Here is a 16,562-nt window from a genome sequence, read left to right on the forward strand (position 1 = left end):
ACACATACTGCAACACTTGACTAAACTTCAAACAACTCTGGTGGGTGAAGAAAATAACTTGTTCTATCATCTGTTTCATTTAAAACCCCTGTGTCAATACAGTGTTTTGGATATCGGAGTAGAGTAGGTTTTGTGCAATCACATTAAATCAAATCATGAGATTCTTAAAGATTCTCAACCCTGCTGGGGACTATTTCATGGCAATCCTTCCAATAGTTGATATTTCAGTCTGGACATAAGTGGTGGACCGACTAACACATCAACATTGTCATTAGGACTGGGTAATATATTGATATTATATTGATATCATGATATGAGACTAGATATCATCTTAGATTTTGGATATCATAATATCGTGATATGGCATAAGTGTTGTCTTTTCCTGGTTTTAAAGGCTGCATTACAGTAAAGTGATACAATTTTCTGAACTTACCAGACTGTTCTAGCTGCTCTATTATTTACCTTTACCCACTTAGCCATTATATTTACATCACTGATAATGATTTATCAAAAATCTCATTGTGTAAATATTTTGTGAAAGCACCAATAGTCCTCCCTACAATATTGTTACAATATTGATATTGAGATATTTGGTCAAAAATATAATATTTGATTTCGCCCATATCCAGCCTCAATTGCCATACATAGAGCCAAGCTGCTAGCCTTGCTAAAAGCTTGATTACAGCTCACAACACTGGATTTCTACTAAAAGAACACAACGATGGCTCTTGATATAACAATCCCCCCTTGGTTTAAAGGAATCACATTGAAAAGAATATTTCATCACTGGCCTCTACAGCTTAACCAAGGCATGATCTGTAAAATACATCACTTGAGTCAAGATCAAAGAAACCACTCAGGATCATGAACCCAACATTACACACACACACACACACACAACACACACCTATGTACCAGTGTTGTACAAAGTTTTACACGTGTAACTATGTGCATGGATAAGCACACCAATTAGCTGGCATACAGAAGTTTAAACAAATCTTATATTAAATGTTTTTGCTTGTTCAATAGCAGAATTAGAAGGTCAAAATAAGATTTTTTTTCTTGATGATTGGATCAAACATTTTATATTCTAAAAAAACTGCACCAGCAGGCTGTTTCCATATCACAGAAATGTCTCTCTTAAAATAAAGAAAAAGCTGCGTCTGAGATATTGTGCATGTTCGCAATGCTCAGTGTCTTCATTTTCAAAATGATTGTGTGGGGTAAACACAGAGACGTTAGGATTTCAGGGGCACCTTATATATTCATTCCAATTTGCAGCCGTCTGGTGCACTTAGATGTGAATATATATATAGATCTAAATGAATAACAAATGCTTTAAAAAGCAGCCAGCCTCTTTTTATAAAAGCATTCTGCCTTTGATGTGCAGCAACCTGTGAGCACTGAGAGTCAAATTCAGCTCAGTCTTTCATAAAGACTCTACCTTTGTTAATATCACTTTTAATATACTAACCAATCACAATAAGGCAGGTAGGAGTTTAAAGTGGGATACTTCAGAGAATCTCAGTTTGCCTCTGAAGGTTTCTTTTCAGGTTCTCGGAGGAGAAGGAGGCGGATGAGAACCCAAGCAAGTGTGCAACCGCAGTTAATTTGATGTATATAGACAACCTCCTCAGTACAGATGTCAGAAGACGGATGAGAATAAGGAGACAGGAAGGATGAGAGCAGGGGGAGAGACAGGAATGATAACAGATGAGAAAAAATGCCCTTGATCTGTCTGATACACATGATGCTTTTGTCTAATAGTTTAAAACCCTTCCTCTGACCTGTAAGTCAGAGCCACACACACACACACACACACACATATTTATATATCTGAAATTTAAAGCTACAATCTGTTGTGATTGGGCTGATTAAACACAATTGCAAAACATTATTTGTTGTAAAAAAGACATCTTATCATATGTCTCTACAGAAAAATTATTGTAGAGGAAGATGACTTAAGATGACTTAAACCAGTGTCCTGTGCAGTATTGCTACTACTACTCCACTACTGCACTATTTTATATTCTATAACCTCCTCATTTTTAGAAACAAAAAAACAAGCAGAGGATTCTTAACAGGGCCAAAGTAGGTTTTCAAGATGGACCTCCTGTGGCTATATCTATTATTTGGCAATCTGACACAATAAAATACAAGAGAGGGTTTGATCTCACTTTAACTGTAAAAAAGCTTGTGTTAGCCTTCTCTTTAACCTGATTACTGGCATGAAAAGTCAGAGAGGAGAGAGGGAGGGGACAGTGATCCCTGAAGTGCAGGTGATTTTAAAGGGGATCAATGAACGTGAGAGGCATTTGGTTCAGTTCAACACTCAACATGGGAATAGTGGCTCTGAAAAGCCAGGCCTTACCTTCCATTTACACTTCAGAGGACCATAGTGTACAGACTGAATGTGAACTTCATTCTGACACCAACATGAGGCCAGAATGTAAGATAAAATCAGGTTAAGACCTTGGAGTAAAACAGTTTTACTGGTGGAAGTACAAAGTATTAGTTACAGTGGTTGTATAGAGGATGGTGATGGTAATAACACTGGTCAAATGAGTTTAATGGTTCAGGTTCAGGGGGGTATGAAGGTTTCTCTTCATAACCTTTCACACGATCCATGTCACTAACTGATTCATTTCAACACACCAGGTATATCACAACCACGATTGATTCAGCCTCAGATGAACTGCAGTTGACCCTGAATCTATTTATGATCATACCTCTGTATGAACAAGAATCAGTGTTGATTATTATTGAATGGAGGTCCAGCAGAGATCAATGATGCTTCTGAAGGCTGATCTAGTCGTTATTGACTCCAATAAATGAAAGTAGAGAAGTGCTGCCCTGTCAGCATCATCTGTTTGCTCAAGCTGTCCGTCTTTTTTTCCAATTTTATTCTCCACCCCGTTCATTTGACAAAGCTCAGGAAAAACTCCAACAGACAATATAAGTGGCTCTGTTGGAGTAAGACTAAAGTGAGCTGTTTTAAAATGTCTAACTTGTATAAAAGCAGCAGAAAACCCAACAGTGTTGTATTTGACCTCCTGTGTAATTGTGTGTATCAGTGTTAAATGTTTGTGTTGAGCTGCATTGATGTATTATGGTTCAGTGTTCTGTCTGTCTCTGACCCTGCTGAATGGTCAAAAATAGTATCAGTGTAACTCCCAGTCTTCAATTGCATGGCTTATCTATTTGAAAAAGAAAAAAAAGAGTTTAGGTTGTAAATAATATCCAATGCCAATGAAGCTGGATGCTGTGTTAGTGCTGCTTGAAGATGTTGTCAAGTCAGCCAGGAATACTTGCTAAATAATAATAATAAAAAAAGAGTTTGTGGCCAAAAAGACAAATTGCAAAACCAGATGTGACCCTCTTGAACTTCCTCTAGCTTTCTCTCCTCTTCGACTGAAAATGATTTATGTGTTTTGTTTTGTGGAGGGTAAACTCACACCAATCTTCATACCAGATGTTCCCTCTCGTCACATGATTATAAAGTCTGGCATCTTTCAAATGTCACGCTTCCAATAAGTTGTTCTTCCTCTCAGTCAAACTGAGTAATTTGACTTCCCTGTATATGTAATTGCCTGGTGGATATGATGAGTTGGATGTCAATAAATTCTTTTAAAATACATTTTAGATAAAACTGGCCCTGAGCTTGCTCCCAGGCAAACTGCCCCTGGTTTACTAAAATAGCAAATTAACCCTGTCTCCAAGAATCATATTTTCAACATTGTTGCAGATACAGAGAAGACTATACTGTACATGATCAAGAAAAAGAACATAAAAAGCCTCCCTCTTTTCCCCCAAAGACCATAATCCCCAACTGGACTGAAGCCTTTCTTCTTCTTCAGACCAGGAAATCCAGAGCTGCTCAGACATTCAACCAACTCTATAACATTTTAAGCGCGAACCAAACATGATGTAAATTGCTCAGAAATGGGAGACTTGACCTGCTGAACCTTGTGGAGTAGAAACTATCCTGCATGTGTGTGTGTGTGTGTGTTTTATCTGATAAGTGCTTTTCACCCACTGCGTTTCAAGTTCTCCTACAGTGAGGGAACTCTGTGCTTTTTATTCATCTGGAAACTCAGAAATAACAAAAATGTCTCTTCATTAACAGATCATCTGAGAAGTACCACATGCAGTTAGAGTTTTTGATAGCAGTTGACATGATTTTATATTTCACACTGGTTCAATTAAAGGTCTTTAACGCTGAATTTAACAGTCGGGTTAAATATAATGATGGATATGCAGCATATTCAATATAAAATATTTTGAATGCTGAACACACTCATTGTAAAAGGCAGCATTCAGTGTATATTTGTGATGAATCCAAACCTGCTCTGTCTTACTCACAAACACTAAAATTGAGACAGATAATAGGCTACTCTGAACTCAGACACAAACTTGCTTCTGGCATGCTCCCAGCTCATGACCTCTTAATCCATCACCACCTGTATTCACTCCAAACTTGTTTCCAGAGGGAGAAGTCAGAAACAGTGCAGAGCTCGCTGCTTTCAACTTTGCTTCACTTTTTCCATCCCTGAGGGTCTGTAGTTGTTTGGTCTTTGGTTCTGCAAATGTTATCTCTCGGTCCACAGGGTGTTGGTTATCTATGACTGAGGCCTCTGGTTGCAGGTTTTTGAACAGGGAGTTTTTCCATGTTTCTCTGTGAGTATTTTACAATCATTTTGTAATTTCTCGTTCTCTTTGTGTACAATATAACTGTGAAAATTACACTGGTGAAATGACAGTACTGTACTGAAATGTCTGCTTAAAAGATTCAATCCTGGGGGTTTCGACAGAAATAACAAAAGGTGATAAAAATGGTTTCTCGATCCGTCAAAGCTGCAGTTGACTGGTTTGTTTACTTTTTAGACCGTTAAAACAAATTAAATTACTTCAGACAAGTGATTGTGACTGGCTTGAATATGCTTAAATCAAACAAACACATCATCATACTGGACCAGGATGGGAGAATACTATTTTAGTTGAACAAGATCAGTAGCTCCACTAAAAATGTCTGTGAAATTCTAAATGGAAAACTGACGGTTTAACCATTACTGAAACTGCACCAAGAGATGACATGTAAACCAGATCATTGCTGTTCAAACAAGAAGCATTGCTCTAAGAAGATTTTATTCTCTACATGTTTACAGTTACAGAGCAGCTGATTCATATTTGTCTAACCCTCTGCTGTCATGTCACGGCTCTCAGATCTGATCCCATTTGAGCACAGTAACTCAAGAGAGGAATGTTAAGTCACTAGACACCGAGTTCAATAATTATCTCTCATGCTGAAAGGATTGCAATTTAAACAGCAATGTGTATATATATATATATATATATATATATATATATATATATATATAGGAAAAGGTAATCTAAGAATTGCAAAATGTTGAAATGATAAGTGTGAAATATTCTATAAATGGCGATAACAGTTATTGAAGATCGCATCTCCAGTGAAAATGGCAAAATGTCAGAGGTTGAATGAGGTTTAGCACACAGAAACAGCTTAGCCCCGCATGAGAGCTGAGAGCAGACAGACCTGGCAATACGGATGAGACATGATCTCACCGAGTGGGAGATTCTGCAATATTGATATTAATAATGGAGTATTTTAGGGGCTGTGTGGCTGTGCAGGAGGCTACACAAGACAAGGGAAGCATGCAATGCATCCATATTTCATCAGGATACTACAGACCTGAAGCTACGGCTGCTTCCAGGGACAATATTAAAACAGCAGTGGTCTCATTTATGGGGCAACACTTTACAATCTTAATGAATGTCAGAACATTGTTCTTTCCGGGAGGCTAAATGTGAGTCCAGAGGACCAAGTATTTACATGGACCTGTACTGCTCCACATTTCCTCATCCTATTGTGTTTATGTGTATCATACTCTTCTGCCTTTGGTGCAGCATGCAGCTCTAAATCAAATATCTTGTGACAGATAGATTGAGCAGATGTTGTGTGAAAGCATAGTGTGTGGAATTTGTAATTTCTTGCATCTGGTACCTGTAGTATAATTTAGAATATCCATGTATACACCTTCCTTCAAGTGAAACACCCTCCCACATTCTTCCAATTGGCGGGGATGTTTCCAAACAATTTTGTTTTGCTCTGAAACTGACAGATGTGTGAAAACTTCTCTCACAAGTTTGTTCTTTTTGTCATTCTTCACACAATTACCTCTGTCACTTTTTGTGTGCACAGATGAGTGCAAAACTATAAATGTGTTCAAGGATAGCCTGTCCCAAAGTATGAGTTATTATTCCCATAACTGAATGATTAATACGTGACAGGCAGGCTTTTCACCTCATTTTCAGGCATAATTATAATTCAGGCTTGTTCTGAACAAAGAAGATGTAGTTGGACAGTAAGTTGTATGAACTAGTTTGTTTTGAGCATACCTCTGTATTTACCAACATGCACTGCTATGCACTAACATGGTGATTTATGGAAAATAAGGATTTTTCTTTTAGATATGTTGGACTCTGTGACAGATGATTTAGATCTAGACACAGAGAGAGTAGAGGCGTTGAACAGGTAATAGATAATTAATGATCAGACTCAAAGAACTGAAGTTTTTAGTCATAACATTACACTATTTTAAGGTGGTATAATAAGGTGGGGGTGTCTTTGTCGCCATACATTAATGTTGCTGCATTTGAACTGTAAGGCTGAACTACTGTAGCTCACAGGCTTTGCTCCATTTGAAGAAGACAGATGTTTCAGTGAGGTTCGGTTTTCCTCTTTTAAGTATTTTGTTTTTAATATCGAGTGGAGCATATCTCAAATAATGCTGGCTGGTAAAACACTTGAATACTGATCTATCCGCTCCATTATATTATTGCAGATATGAGTGGTGGTTTCCATCATCATCATGGATTCAGTGAATGGCCTCTCAGTGGAGTCTCTATAACACTCTTAGTGATCAATTAACAAGACAGGTCCCATGTGGGAGTCAACGGCAAAGCTTTTATTTTAAAGTCTGTAAATTATTCATTTTTGTATTAGTGAAAGCACAATGGGACTATCCTAGATTATTTTCAGCAACACAGTCATATCCAGCGTGATCTAATTATGCTGTAATTCATCAAAATATCTGAGATATTTGGAAAATGTAAAAAATGAATTCTTTGCAATATGTAATGGCAAATGAGGTTTTACAGTTTATGTAAATCAATCTGCAGACGCATAGTGTCGCACAGCAAATATTAAATGAAATCTGATCATGACTATTATCCTAACCAGTGAGAGAACACACAGATGGGAAATGTTTAAACATCCATTTCAGTTGACTGCCTTCTTATGGCTTTGTAAAAGTGAAATGAAAGGTATGAATGCTCCATCTGCACCCTCAAATTTGAGGGAGGGGCTGCACATTATCAAACTGCAGTGCAATTAAGATGAAAGATCCAGTTTGGGTGCCTTGGTTCAATCTTGTAAAACCAGCACAATACTGTTGCAAAATAACCAAATGTCTGTATTCTTATCCTCCTACAACTTCATGTTACTGATCCCTCTCATGTCATCATTTGTTCACACAAACTTATGAGCTGTGTTTGGATAATGAGCCCCACTGTCAGTTGGCTCCAGAGGTAACCCTCCATCAATCAGTCTGTACTCATGCTATGGAGAACTCTTTTGTGAGCATGTCTCTGCCTGCCAGGCCTGTACTCCCCATGCACTGGTCCTTCCCAGCAACCAACTGTCTTTCCAGCTGTCACCATTCTTTCAGGATCATCATGCTGTCTGTTCCTGCTTAATACTGAATATTCAGTTATTGAATTTACCAAGGGAAAAATCACTGATATTCTGAAATTTGAATAGATTTTTTGATCGAAAAATTAATAAATTATAGAAAGGTCTCTGTGTATTATACAAAATATTTTTCATCAGCAAAGTTTCAGAGAAGAGCTGTTGATAACCTGGAGGAGGCATCCTTCTAATCTCTCCGGCACACTTCATTTAGCCTGTTAATTAACACTTAATCTGCAGATTTAAAGGACCTCAGAGCCACATGAAATATTGTCATTGGTTGACTTAAAGACTTATGTTTGTTATTGAGACAGTCACTTCACTAAACCTACCCATAACCACTCCTTTACTACTTACTTGTTGCATTTTTTGAGTTGTTTTGTTTATAGGACTCAACACACAAGCATCTCATGTAAAAGCATCTCATGCTCAATGAGTTCTATCTGAGAGTAAACAAATTTGAATTCATTAATTTTACTATTGAACTGAAACCGAAGGCTGAAAATGCATTCAGCTATCCAAAATGTTATTATATTTTTTGGAAAACTGTCCATGGTGATAAAAAGTATCTGCAATTTGTAGTAAATGGGTTGAAATATTGCACTTTATGTGTCAAATATTTGCCTATTGCTGGTGAAGAAGTATGTATTTAGATGTAATATCAAAGACAGAAAGAAAGACAGAAAGAAAGAAAGATACTGAAAGTCCAACATTATATAGAGTAGCAACATTTAGTATCGACAATAACACTTATGTTGTCATTATTCAACTAAATATTGGGTGACAAAAATAAATGATCAAAAGTGTTCCTTGACCATTTGCTGCCTAGCTATAGACATTTGGTAACATTAAAACTGTCCTTAATCCTTTTCTGCTTGTTAGGATACCGTATATGTAATCCACAAAGATCTCTCAAAGAGAATGACACATTACATGATGCTACAACATATGACATTCATTATAATTAATCCATTTTATTCCAGGAAAACATTATTTTCTCCTTGACTCTGGCATTTTATCCCCTCTGTTTTTTTTTATTCCTCCTCCAAAAACTAATTACCAGGACTGAGTCTCATTTTTCTTTTGCCTTTAACCAAGGTTTACTTTAAAAAAAAAAAAAAAAAAAAAAAAGACCATCTGAATGCAGCATAATGGATCTGAAAAATGAGACGGAACTTCAGCAAGACAGGAAAAGTAATGAAGCCTTGATGCATCTATCTGCTGTATCACTGGAGGGAGGGAAAGGGAGAGAGGGCGAGAGACATAAACTAAGACTGAGCAGACTTTACTTAAACCAAGTTTCTAAAAACAGTGAGTTTTCACAGTCACAGTCAGTTTTATAATCTTTGTTTTGAAAGAGACAGTTCCAGCAGACAGCAGCAGTTTTCTTAAGCTAAGTAACTGAAGTAAGTGACTTTGTTGGGATCATTAAACAAAGATGTTTGAGATGGGATATATTTTCCCCATTACACAGATATCCATCTGTGAGCAAAAAGGGAAACTATCAAATCAATCTGACAGCAAGTCCAATATCAGTATCGCTGCATCTCAAGTTCAAATATTGTTCACTATACAATATCTGAATGTCCTCTCTCTTTTTTTTCCCACTCTCTCAGTACTTCCCCATCTCTCTGCTCCTCCTTAATTCTTTTGTTCTCTCTAATGTCCAACACAAAGTTGCACACTGGGACTGATAGCTCCCCAGTCAGAAACATTCTGGGTTGAAGGCAAAATCAGTGGGTCACAGTTTTCACCACAGTGGGAAGCTCCACTGAGACCTTCACTCTGCTCTCAGAGATTTGTGGAGCTTAACGGGAAATTTCAGACCTTTTAGCCAGATCTTGGGTCATTTGATTAGTGTTGCATTACAGTTTCCCCTCCATGAGGACTGCTTGTTTTCTGTGTGGCGAGATATGATGAGATGGGTACACAACCATTGTCAGCAGGACAATTACTCTGAGGTTCTTCTTTCTTGGTATACTTGGAATAATACACCTGTGGTGAGCCTGAGCAGGTAAGAAAATGTTCCACAGTCAGGGAGGCTGTTCAGGACCCTGGATAGCGCCACTAAACACATCACCTGTGGATTTTGCTCTCAGGCAAGTTTTCCTCTGTATATGCTCTAATCCCCACTATAACTATAGCACCAACCAGATGCATAAATGATGCATACAAACAAAAAACATGCATACGCCATTTCCTGCACATTAAGTGGTATTTATAAAAAAGAAACCCGGATACTGTTTTCACTGGTTTACCTCTGAACCTTGCCTTGTTTATTGACTACAGGCTAGTGAACAACCCTGGAGAAGGACCAGCAGAAAGCGATGACAGATTGCTACATGGATAACCAGACTGATAAGTATCCAGAACATTCCCCCCCTGCCTGCCTCTCTCAGCTTCTCATCCGTGTCTCTCCAGGTTTGCATCATTGCTAATCCCTTTCTGTTTTGCATTTTCAGTCTGTCTTTGAGCATCATTTCCCCAGAGATAAGGCACCTTGCTACAACTAAGAGACACACCACGAGGGAGCAGAAGGACAGCAGAAAATGCAGGGCAGTGCATTTTACACACATGAATGATAATACTACAAAAAGAAAAACATATAAAATACATCAAGAGACTAGTCTCACAAAAATAAGAAGGTGTACAAACCTGCTGCAAGAATGTAGCCCAGATCATTTTGGCCATTTGTTCTTACTTTTCTTTTCACCTGGTCTATTAAGTTTTCATTATATTCCTTCCTTGCACTTCAATCTTTATTACCTGGTGGACCTCTTGTAAGAAATGAGAGCAATTCAGGCTTCACAGACATCTAAAATGTCAGAGTGGGTTACTGGGACTAGTGTCAAAATAAATGCAGCTAATGTGCTCATTAATCTTTAATTGCTTGGAGGGTCTCGGTTATGAGCAGAGCAGAAATGTCAGACCAACCAGGTTACACAAGTCACATCATTCACTCCAGATTGTCTTTAATACAGAAATTTATGCCAACACCTGAGCTGAATCAGTTTTTAAGTGCAGTGCTAAAAATTTTCTAGCCAAAATCTGAGTCTTGAGCTGTAGCCAGATACCAACATGAACCAACACGTTCTTAACTGGAGTGAACTCTCTAATAACACAATACTGTAGGAGGCAGAAAAAAGCTCAGTGTGGTCATGTATTTGTTTTACTTTGCTAAAATGTACATGCTAACTTTGTGTATTTTGGAAAGGGAACTTCCTCCCAGCATCTCACAACCCAGACATTAAATAATGATAACACATCATAGTCACTTATTTTTGTTGTCATATTTCTTTCTGTGTGTATTGCTTTACTGTTTCAGTGTGAGACTGAGTTTGCTTCATAGACACAGAAAGGTTATCAGAGCTGGAATCAATCCACAGAGACTATTGATTCTCTGTCAAATTTGAGGACATAAATCGCTGTGTAATGAGTCAGCAGCTTCTGTCTGTGATCCTGCTTTGGCAATGAAGCACAGAGATGCACAAATAACTTGAGACCTAATGGCCTTCTCAGCTATTCTTCATATAGTCAGCGAGTCCACTAAGGCCAGGCGAGCGGAGGATATATGGGGCGATTTTTTTTGCTGATGTAGTTTCACCAGATCATCTTATAATTTCGCTTGAATTGTATGTGTTTTGGACTAAATACATTTTCAATATTGCCTTCTAGCCAAAACAAAGAAATCCAGCTACAAAGAGAACACTGTAATGCTATTCAAGCACCTGGAACAAAAATGAAATTCGTCACAAGTTAATTAAAGGTAGCATAAAGCCACGCAAAGGAGGCTACGTTTGTCTCAGGATAGAGGTGTTCACTGACAATCTCCATCTCAATTACAGAAGCTGTTTCTGTGTGTTTGTTTGATGCAGGCTGTTTATTTTCAACTTGACAGGTTTGTTATATTAATAGCAAATGTAACCCCTTCAAAGCTCTGTTGTTCTGCCAAAATCCAAGACTAAACATTGTGTTTATTCAGAACTGACTCTATTGTGATTTCCAATTACTCTGCATAACTAACATTTATTCATCTGGGCAGGAGATACAGCTCACACTGTGAATAATAAAAAATAAGTCAATATCATTAAGAGAGTGGAAAATAAGACTTTAAATCTATCAGACAACGGTGGTCAATACAGCAGTGGTAGGACTTTGTTTTGGAAAAACTTTGACCAGCTATTAGCCAAAAATTGAGTTTGTTTTATATACTATTAGGCGAAGGAGCCGGGCTGAACCTCAAGAGGATATTCCATCCATCAACTGTGTGATAACCATCTGCTCCCACTGAACACCAGTGGCAAGCCAATCATCATACAATACAAAGACAGCTAATCACACCATGATAAGCACGTCATGTTATAACACAAAAGGACTGTTTAAATCTCAATTCTCAATTCTACTCTACGGCTATCTTTAACCAATTCCATCAGGGGTGAAAACAATGCCAATATGAATCATGCTGTGCTGAGAGTGGTCAGCCGTGTCAATGCTGATAACAGGGGACACATTAAAGATAAAGAGTTGGTTTGAGCTTTGGAGCTGTAAGGCTGTTCAGGCTGGATAAAGCTGTGTTTGAAATTAATGAATTATGCTAATTTAGCCGCTGTATTCCCTCAGCTAAAGCCCGAGTGAGCTGGTGTGATATGAGGTGTGTGTGTAAGAGCACAGTCAGAGTTTGTATGTGTGCTTATTTTTTTTAAATTTATATACTTATTTATTGTTAATGAAAGTAGATCTTTAAGTGAGATATTCCAATCATTTTACATTTAATCTGTCTCTCACATGCACTATCAATTAAGATAGTTGAAGAGGTGAGCAGTTGAGTGTCAGGGCTGTGGACTGATAGCTAATGTTATTATTACTGTCTATTTCCTAACTGTCACCCATTTACTATGACAGCTGAATCCCCTCATGAGTGAAAGTGTGTGTGAGAGAGGATTGACAGCATGGAGGCTGCAGAAATGGGCAGATGAAAGTCAGATTGTAGATTGACAGCTCATATGAAGACCAGTCTAAAAAGAGACCAGAGAGACCATCAATCCACTGAGCTCTACTGCGACATACCACTACCCATGAACCATACCAACTAATTATCCACAGTCACAGTGAACAGCAGATGCATGGTTAACATTCAGCTAAGTTGCTCTGTTCATTATGCGACACAGTTAATCCATTACTGTGAAAAAAAACAGCATCACATGAGTAAGCAGTCACACATCATGTTAGCAAATAGCTGCTTTGACCGCCATTGACATTGCTCTAATATTACACTGATGATTTTCATAACACATTAGATAAACTGTGATGAATGTGTCATTGCTAACAGCATCATCAATGTAACAGTTTGGTTTAGAGATAAAGCTCACCGTGATCTCCACCGTTTGACCCCTATTACTTTATTTTTCCAGGAAAAAAAAAAAAAAAACATTGTTGACATGTGAGAGTAAAACTAACAAAGAGCTGATCACTCAGTGAAGCCCAATTAATTATAATATCAATCTAATCAATGTTTACTACCATCTGTGTTGATCATGCAGCTGTTCATCATTCAAGCAGACCAATTTGTTGTTTAGCAGAGTGTTCAATTATTTGTCATAAATACATTTTCATCATTTATAGCAACAAAAGGTTACACAATTGTGTTTGACTGATGATGCTCTGCTACATTTAAATCTCTCTTAATGGATCTAAGCAGCATGCCAGAGATTCTGCCAGGAGCAATAACTCTCAACTGCAGGTATATAAAACAGAAAGGAGCTCACACATATCATAGCGAAATGACAGACACATAACGCACACAGCAGGAGATGCCATAACACGTATAATTACTAATAAACCATCATCTGAGGATTGTGTGATAAGGAGAATCAGACCAATCAAGCACAAACTGCAGTATGTAGCAGGAAGGAGTAAGAGCAATGACAAGAACACCACTGGACTGCACATATCTGGTCCAGCTCCCCCTCTCCACCGCAATCTCACTCGACACTCCAGAGGGCCCCATAGGGCTCCAGAGTCCTCCAAATCCTCCAGTCAGCCCACAACCTTAATCTTAGGTGACTCAATAATAAAAAAAAGTCAGAGTGAGAAAAACAAGCTGTTTTCCTGCTCCCACTGTCCATGATATTAATGACAAAGCTCCTGAGGTTGTATCTAGTTTGCTCAGTATTGATATTGTTCATATTGGTACCAATGACATCCATAATCAGCAGTCGGAGATACTTAAGTCCGACTTTGTGCACCTATTCAATAATCTGAGAAAACCTGACAATCGCATTTACGTATCTGGTCCAATTCCCACTTACAGTCAAAGTTATGGACGTTTCAGCAGGCTACTATTGCTGCACACTCGGCTCTGCTCGGCCTGCGACTTCCATAATGTCTCCTACATTGACAGTTTTAACATATTCTGGGAACGCAGGTCACTGTTCAGAGATGATGGTCTACATCTAAATATTCTAGGAGATAAAAAGCTGTCTGCAAACATATCACTCAGTACTGTCCACCCGTGTGTGGCTCCATCAGACAGCCAAAACACTCCCCCCCCCCGCTCACAGCGACCAGTCTGTCTACTGTTGATGTCCCAAGGATCCTAGCTCCAGTGACAGTAGTTCCCTCTCCCATCCTCTACCCCTGGTGCTGTCCCTTACTCACCCTGCAGGCAATCTGCTTTTTCCACTATCTGTGATTTGCGATAACAGGTCATACCACTGGTTTTCTAGTGAGCCTCGTAGGGGGAGCACAATGTGTAATTTACGTCCCATTCGCTGTATGAGCGTTTCCTCTCCCTCTGCTCTGCCACCAAACAATTTTGGCCTCTTGAATGTGAGATCTCTTAGTAATGAGTCTTTTATCATTTATGATTTTATTGTTTCTAATAATCTGGATTTTTTATGATTACTGAGACTTGCCTGTCACCAGGGGACACTGTTCCCCTGATTTTACATGTTGTCATATTCCCAAGTCTTCTAAAAGAGGGGATGGCCTGGCTGTATTTTATAAGTTAGGTCATAAGTGCCACCCTGTTACTTTTGGTAATTTTATTTCCTTTGAAGTGTTAAGTTTCTTAATCACTGGCCCTGCCCCTTACTCTGCATCTTAATTTACGGCCTCCTAAATCTGTTTTATTTCTGAACTTTTACCTATTGTTATGCCTAAATACGACAGGGTGCTTATTCTTGGTGATTTTAATATTCATGTATATTGTCCTTCCCATTCCCTCACCTCTCATTTTTTAGATCTTATAGACTTAACCTTATTCAATCTATTAAAAGGGGCCACACATTCTAAAGGTCACATCTTAGATTTGGTTCTCTCATCTGTTCTCTCTCTCGAGTGTCTTGATTTGCTGGATATGCTGGTAACTGACCATAAAGCTGTTGTTCCGCTACAGCTCTCTACTCTTAGTCTCTATCCTACAACATTTCCTCAATGCTGGTTCTGCAGCTAAATTCTGTAATGCTTTAATTAATTTTCCTTTAATTCCACTTTATACCCTCTCAGTCCAGATGCTCTGTTAAATTCATTTGACAGTCGGTGCCTATCCATCTTCCACCAAATTCCACCATTTAAAACTAGGAAACAAAAATCAAATAACCTCCCCTGGTTACATAATCACATTCAAGCACTAAAAATCATTGGAAGTCCAAAATAGCACATAACACCCTTAAAAACCATACCTTAACTTATCAGAAAGCAGTTGAGGATGCAAGATCAGCCTATTTCTCTGAATGAATATCCAGAAATCACCACAATCCTTAAGTTACTTCTGATCATGAGTTAGGAGACCAGAGTCTGATGATCTGAGGGATCTGGAGGGTTTGTAAGTAGTGAGCAGGTCAGAGATGTATTTAGGAGCTAGACCATTAAGTGGGCGTACGGTGTATAGTGAGCAGTAGTTTGTAATCAATTCTGTATTTTATCGTAAGCCAGTGAAGTGATTTAAGTATAGGAGTAATATGATAATTTTTCTTGTCCCAGTGAGTGCTCTGGTGCTCTGGCAGCTTTTTGGGAAGTCTGGCAAAAAGGCCATTACAGTAGTCTAGCCTAGAGGAGATGAATGCATGAACCAGTTTTTCAGTGTCGGACTGAGACAAGATGGATTTAACTTTGGAAATATTTTTAGGTGGTAAAATGCTGCCCTAGTTATATTTGTAATGTGGCTTATGAAGTTGAGTTCCAAGATAACACCTAGATTTCTAACCTGCTCACTGGGTTTCAGAGACAGCGAGTTCAGACTGAGGGTGAGCTCCCAAACTATGGAACTCTCTGCCTACTGAACTCAGACACACTAATCCACTAGCTTCTTTTAAATCTTTTCTTAAAAGTTTTCTCTTTGTAAAAGCTTTTGAATATGTTTGATATATGCTTTTATTTATTTGGTCCTATTAATTTTATTGTCTCTACTTTCTTTTTATCTGCCTTGTCTGGTTTTATTTTCCCTTTTGTAAAGCACTCTGTAACATTGTTAAGAAAAGTGCTATATAAATAAAGTTTATTATTATTATCATTATTATTATTATTATTATCTGCTAATGGAGGCCATGTATTGGTCTGCTCTGAAACTACAAACACATGCAAATACACCTAAAAAACACACAAGGCAGGTCTGGCAGGATGCCATGAAAATCCTCCTGCAGATGCTGCTACACTTGAACTGTAGAGCAGATGTCACACACATGCACACACACACATACACACACAGATGGCTGTGCTGATGAGCACCTGAGTTAACTAATATTGTAATGTTGAGCTCAGGGCGTGTTTATGTTGATGAAAGCTGGAATTC

The sequence above is a fragment of the Thunnus maccoyii genome, chromosome 6 (assembly GCF_910596095.1).
Source record: "Thunnus maccoyii chromosome 6, fThuMac1.1, whole genome shotgun sequence".
NCBI lineage: Eukaryota > Metazoa > Chordata > Actinopteri > Scombriformes > Scombridae > Thunnus > Thunnus maccoyii.